The sequence below is a fragment of the Hibiscus syriacus genome, unplaced genomic scaffold (assembly GCF_006381635.1).
Source record: "Hibiscus syriacus cultivar Baekdansim isolate YM2019G1 unplaced genomic scaffold, ASM638163v2 tig00116982_pilon, whole genome shotgun sequence".
Lineage (NCBI taxonomy): Eukaryota > Viridiplantae > Streptophyta > Magnoliopsida > Malvales > Malvaceae > Hibiscus > Hibiscus syriacus.
The window spans coordinates 573,913-581,132 of record NW_024063505.1 but is presented as its reverse complement, the minus strand read 5'-3'; the positions used below and the strand labels follow the sequence as shown (position 1 = coordinate 581,132).

The following is a 7,220-nucleotide window of genomic DNA, read 5'->3' as shown; positions in this document are numbered from 1 at the left end:
TCTCGCATGGGAGCCCTAAAGGATTATAGTGACTTGCATGGGAGCACCTAGTCATAATTATTTCGAGTGTCTCCCACGGGACCCTAAAAGATTAGATTAATTCGTACGGGAGCACCTATTCATAATTATTCTGGATGTCTCGCATGGAAGCCCCGAAGGATTAGAGTGTCTTGTACAAGAGCCCCTAATCATAATTATTTCAGGTGTATCACACGGGAGACTCAAAGGATTAGAGTGACTCGCACGGGAGAACTTAATCATACTTATTATGATCATAGAAAGTTATGTAATTTGGGCAATTTGAAATTAATGCGAGAAGTTTTTGCAAGGCATCCATTTTAATTGCTTACTAATTTTTTTTTATTATATGGATTATTTGGAACAATTGTTCATTATTGGGCATAATAGTTCACTCTTTCAATGTCCTATCTTCATAGTACACTTATAAATTTTTGTTGGGTCTGTCGTATCCATGTATGTATATTTATATGTGTTTAAAGGTATTCTATTTTGAATCATGTGAGGTGTTATGGAAGCGAAGCCTACCTTATTTTTATTTTGTTTTGTAAAACATTTTAATTCATAGAGCTCTTACTTTTCATGAAATTAGTTGTATAAAAGACACAAATGTTTTTTCTTGAATGAGGTATTGTTATTTGTGTCTAGGTTAGTATGCAAGTTTGTGTTGATAAACCAAAAAAAAATGTCAAAAGGGAGTGCATTTGGCCTTTTGAAAAATTTAGTTGTGGAAGTAAAAAGATTGACAATAAGGCATAAAATTTTGGAGTGGTTTAACTTCCTCAATAAAATCTACATTTACTACCTTAGCTCACACTAAGGAATTCTACAAATTCACTAATTTGTTTTTTTTTCTAGGCTTAAACGTAACTTTTACAATTCCCTAGTTATTTAAAGGCTAAACTAGAATCATTTCCCTTTTACAAAAAGATAAAAGATGTAAACAATAAAACCTCACAAGGTAGGTGTTTACAAGAATTAAGTTCACCAGAGAAATAATTGAAAGATATGCAATGAGCTCAAATACTTATGTATAAGAGAAAAATAAAAATAAAGAGTGAAATAGCTTTTCTCGTATATCTCTTTTTTGGATAGGTGTTGTAACTATCACAACCCCTAAGTTTTAGCTTTAATTTGAATTATTAATTAATTATATTTTGGGGACCAAATTGCAAGAATTCTAAAATATTAGGTTAGTTTCCAAGTATTCAGGCAATTCATGGACCCAACCATGAATTTGCCCATCTCATCTCAACAAAGAAAAAATGAGTAAGTTGAGGCTTAAGAAATTTGACCCTAAGACCTTAGGGTAAGGGAGCCATGCCCCCACCACTAGGCTAGGACACTATTGCTGATAAGGGTCCAATCCTTATTTTTTAACCAACCTTAGCTACCTTTAAAAATACTCAAATAAATATTCTTTAATTGCATCAAAAAGCACTAACATTTCTCGTTACCTATCATCGATCAACCGTCATCCAATACTTCATGGTGTACATCGCCACTATCAGTGTGTTCCTCGTCGACTTACGATCAAAATCGTATCATCCCCTTGCCATGAACCAACATTAATCAACATGGAAGTTGTCACGAAGATCCGTCGAAGACCATTAACATCCCTCACTACAGCAAAACTGTACATTTACGACATTTTTTTTATACCTATAGCGGCGTTTTTAAGCGCCGCAAAAAACACCTGCGGCGCTATGACAAACGCCGCAAAAAGCGCCGCTGCAAATAGCGTCGCTAAAGTTCGCGGCGTTTGGTAACAAAAAACGCCGCAATAGGTAACGATATATAGCGGCGTTTTTCCAACAAACGCCGCAATAGGTGTTGATATTTGGCGGCATTTCTCCAACAAACGCCACAATAGGTGTTGAGATTTAGCGGCGTTTTCCCAACAAACGCCGCAATAGGTGTTGAGATTTAGCGGCGTTTTTCCCACAAACACCGCAAAAGATCTGGTATATAGCGGCGTTTTTAAAAACGCCGCAAAATGTCATATCTATAGTGGCGTTTTAAGATACAAATGCCGCTAATTACCTCTCTATAGCTAAAAGAAATTGATTTTGCAAATTAAAACTAATTTTTCAAATGTTGTTTTATACTCTTTTATTACCTAAATTTAACCTGTAGCATTTTCCAATAAACTTGACATCCATAACAACAAACTTAAAATCCATAACAAGAAAAATGAAATCCATAATAATAAATCAAAGTTTACATTAACGTAAAATATAATGTAGTTCAACATTATTAACTATAATAAACAATAATATCTAAGATATTTTGTTTCTAATCTTACACATTCTTCAAAACTCTTCGTCACAATGAGGCGCTTAAATTCAAAGAGATAAATCCAGTTTATATGGGAAAACAATGATGCAAAGCTAGTATCATCCTGTCATTTCTTGCACAGATATTTTGCTTCATGAGGTCTTACTCCAATTGGCATGCCACTTGAAAAGGCCCCATCCATGGCAATGCAAACCCGATCTCTAGTTTCATATCCAAATAAATCATCAGTTTATATGAAAATCCATTATATCTTACGTTAAAAAAGTTAACAACACATTTCTGCATGGTCAGTCCCAGCAGTCAACAACTCTATGGCATGGGCAACCTTCATGATGATAAGCAAAATATAGAGATAGATCTTAATAATTGTCCAGAAACATCCAAGCTTGAATTTCATGATAACTTCTAACAGCTTATCGGACCAAACATATTTTAAATCAATAGCACCCAGAAAAAGGCTCCAAAACTGCATTCCTAACAAACAGAAAGATATAAAGATGGAAATATGACAGCTTACCAAGGACCAAATCCTTTCAAGCATTCTGCTAAAATAACCTGAGAACAGACAAAAGCACAATCTAACTTAAAGATAAGGAAGCAAAAAGAGAATTTAACGGAGATTGTAAATTAATATTTTATCCCCATTTGTCACCTCAGTATTTTCCCCAAGAATTTTAATTATAAGCCCCATCAACTTATGTGCAGAGGCCATTGGTTTCAATTGAATGCTTTTCTGTGCCAAACTGTACATGCTTTCTAACCCCTAACAGAAGAAAATAAATAAACGAGATATGTAATACAAGGAAAGTACATACCACTGTGAATGGCCTGATGTATAACAAGTGAGAAATATACAATTCTATCCAATGGCATGTTGCAGAGTAGAGACTATTAGCATTACCCAACATTATTTGTAACATACTTCTCAAACCCTGATGAGTCTACTGGTGAGCACACTGAAACCAGAACACCTTCATAAAAGTGAATAGGTGAAAAGCTTGACGGATGGAAATGCAAAGAATATATGGAACTACTTAGTTGAAACAACCAAAAACAGAACTAGCATAATAACAACAATCGTTTCCAAGTTAAAACACATTTTAGTCAAATAACTGAACAAAGACTTGCACAAACCTCTTAACTATTAAAATGTTTCAATGAAACTAAAGGTAAATAGAGCTACATCTTTTGGATGCAATGCATAATAATTAATCTCTTACCAACCTCGCAATTGATGAGTTGATCTAATTGATAAGATCCATGCAAGCTCAACATTTTAACTTGCATGTGAAAATATAAAACTGCATCCAATCATAAAATTCAACTAAAAAAAGAACCTAACATGCTTTCATAATTTTATTAAGCTATAAAACCACATTAGTCTGTCAGACACATACCACGATATCTAGCCAACCCACAGCAAGTGTTGATGACATAACTTCCCAGTATTTGGGATTATTCTCCACAACCTACATTCAATAAACTGATTAAATAACACCATCTTAGATGAATACAAAAGATTACAAATCAGTCAAACAACTCACAAGCATAAACTCTAGAACTGTGTTAGTACCATACAAAGAAGTTAACTTCATAAGGAAAATAGAAGGTTAATTATTTCAGGACCTGCAAGTTTACAAGTTCTTTTTGAAAATCAACAAGCTTTGCGTGCACTGTTGGGTATGTTCCTAAGAAAAGGCTGTCGTATCACACTTTTTTCTAGTATTCAGAAGCTGTGAAACAACTTCAGATGGTGTAATTAAGTCCCGATTTTGGAGCAACAAATTAACTGCTTGTTTACAATCTACAATCATCAACGGGGACAACCTGCACCATACATATAGTATTTCTGGTATTAAAATTCATTGTTAATAAAGTAAATAAATGAAAATTTCTTTTTCAATTACCTTTTGCTCTTATTCCCCAACAATTTTATTAAATAGAAAGAGCGATTTTTTATCACTTTAATTTTGATTGAATTTTCCAATGCATCTAACATAGATAAATGTGTCAACCCAAGTAGTAAAATTTTGGAAGGAAAAAAAATCAGTTTCGGAATTTACAAGACTGGCCTCATATGAATAACACAATCATAAGTACAACCTAAAAGTTCAAAGCAGAGCAACAATGTAGAGTAGTTACAGTAACCATTGTCGTGGCTTCTGTCAAGAATGGAGTCACACCATAAAGATAAATTGGTAAACTTGCAGGAACAGAAACATATAATGCACTAATGATAGCACAAAAAGCCTCAAAATAGGGGGTGTACACCATGACAAGGAACTTAGCTTTTTCAAAACTGTAAAGGACGCATACCTGTCTTGAAGGTATTGTGCAACTAAATTCCTTTTATCCATCTTCTTCACCAAGAATATAGGCTAGAACAACCAAAGAATCACCAAAAGAAGCAATTCCTGATATGTAAAAGCTAGTCTGAAATGATGCCACAATATTTACTTGGTTCATGTTAGACATTAAAACATGCTTATAAGTTCCATTGGCGCCCTTGTTCAGATTTGATCTTATTGATGCAATTTTCACATAGGTTCCCCAGCCAATCACCAATAAGGCATCATCCTGAATAGGTTCAGACAACAAGCAACAGTATAAATGATCAAACAACCTATGCTTCATAAAGACTAGGGCCTAGGATTAGTAGGATAAGTGAACTCCAGAAAATGAATAACAACATATAACATTGCAGCTGTTTAGAGTTTAGACAACATAAGAAAGTTTGAAACAACTGCAGATATTTTCCATTTTAATCTTTTGACTAACCTGCCACACTAAATGTGGGAGCAAGATTTCAGGATGAGGACTCCCTCTTGGTCTTTCTATAAATGTAATCCGTTGATCATTTGCAGCATCATAAACTTTTACTCCCATATCATTAGCCCAAGCAATGAGACTCGTTCTCCATTTCACTGTATGGATTGGACCTTCACCTGAGTGCAAAACCTAAAAACACATTTAAATACACAACATTCAGAATTCATAAAAATATAGTTTCTCAAATATACTAAACAGTCGAGCGCCACAAACCTGATCCTTATAGCCAAGCCACTTTTTGGTATTAAGATATAAGTGGCCAGCTAAGCCACCAGTTACAAATCTCCTAGATGATTTTCTTGCATAATCAGGATCAAGTGCAATGGCCTTCATAGGACGATGATACTCAAATTTCAATTTCTCGTCAGTGAAAAGACTATGCAGTATAACAGAACCATCATCAGAACAGCTTCCAATATATTCGCCTTCTATATCAAAACTAAGGTCATTCACTGCAGTGAATGAGCAGCAAATTCCTTAACCTAAAATCAACCAAATAAAAATCTTAAGAATTACAAAATACAATCAATTACAAAACAAACCTAAAAGATTAACTTAACTAACTTATCCAAAATTGTGTACATTTTTGGCTAAAATATGTAATTATTCATTGAAAATGTGAATTAAAAGGAAATGTACTGAAATGCGAAATACCAAAATAAAATGGTAAATTAAGATTCGAAATGAAAGGAAAATTCACCTGATTTCCCAAAACGTCGAGGATATGAACGGTTATGTTGTGCGTTCCGAGTGCGATCATGCGTTCGGAGACGACGATACACGAGGCGGAATCACCGGAAAGCAAGGACGGGATGCTACCTCCCATTCTTTGATACTTAAGCCTCGGCTCTTCTTCATCACCCTCTTCTTCTTCATCGTCGTCCACGTCTTTGTCTTCTTCTTCTCTTTCGTCGTCTCCTTCGACGCCGTTTTCTGATAGGAACGGAGACATTTGCATTTTACTTGGAATCGGGAAAGGAAAAAAAGGGGAAGATCTGAGTCTACTGGTCAATATTAATTTTAAAATTAATTTTAAAATGTACGAGTATCTGGCGGCGTTTATGCTTAAAACGCCACTAAAGTACATTATTTTGAGGCATTTATATAAAAACGCCACTATAGTACGAGTATTTAGCGGCGTTTGTATAAAACACGCCGCTAAAGACTCGTACTATAGCGGTGTTTGTATAAAAATGCCACTAAATCACGAGTCTATAGCGGCGTTTGTTCTAAAAACGCCACTAAATTACAGTCTTTCGCAGCGTTTGTATAAAAACGCCACTAAAGTAAATTATTTAGCGGCGTTTCTGTAAAAACGCCGCTATAGAATGAGTTTATAGCGGCGTTTGTATAAAAAACGCCGGTAAAGACTCGTACTATAGCGGCGTTTGTACAAAAACGCCACTAAATTAGTCTTTAGCGGCGTTTTTATTAAAACGTCGCTATAATACGAGTCTTTACCGGCGTTTGTTCTAGAAATGTCGCTACAAATGTCGCTATTAACCCATTTTTCTGTAGTGCCTCGTTATTTTTGTCGTTTCATCATCAATGAGCCATCGGTAATTGATAAAGCTGATGTCAATGGATTCCTCTCATAATTCTATTTCTATTGATGGTCCCGATTCTAACTTCATCGTCGACATGTAAGTTTTTGAAAAGAATGAAGTCTTTATGCTTTAAAAAGGGTCATCTCCGTCATACTCCCTTGTATACTAACCATGACACAAGGTTTAGAATAGCTCGATTCGTATTTTAGGGAAATCTGGTTGTCGTCTGACCACTAGAGCCACAACACGCACCCCATGTGCCACCATGGCGTCAGCTTCATCTGTTGTCTCGAAAACTTTTAGAACCGGTCTATACCGGTTCATATATCCTGAGCCAAGATAATCAGTCTATTTAGTCGAGCCAAACCGTGAGCTGGGCCAAGCCGTTGACTAGATTGAATTTCTTCGAGACCACCTACCCTGATGTTTTTCAACATCCTAAGTCCATTTTGAGGTCCGTTCTTCCAAATCCAAACCCAGTAAGCTATTTTGGAGCATTTTACCTTCTAGTTCTATTTGTTTTTCGTG

At 35.4% G+C, this 7,220-nt stretch overlaps 1 long non-coding RNA gene and 1 pseudogene across 1 annotated transcript; both read right to left on the bottom strand.

Annotated features, from left to right (window-relative positions):
- Nucleotides 1-2,424: 2,424 nt before the first annotated feature.
- On the bottom strand, nucleotides 2,425-4,130 carry LOC120192837. Its single transcript, XR_005522805.1, has 3 exons — nucleotides 3,943-4,130; nucleotides 3,714-3,785; nucleotides 2,425-2,516 (listed from the first exon to the last, which is right to left on the bottom strand). It is a non-coding gene; the product is annotated as an uncharacterized LOC120192837 (long non-coding RNA).
- Nucleotides 4,131-4,419: 289 nt separating this feature from the next.
- Nucleotides 4,420-6,123, bottom strand: LOC120192849 (annotated as a pseudogene).
- Between the last annotated feature and the right edge of the window lie 1,097 nt (nucleotides 6,124-7,220).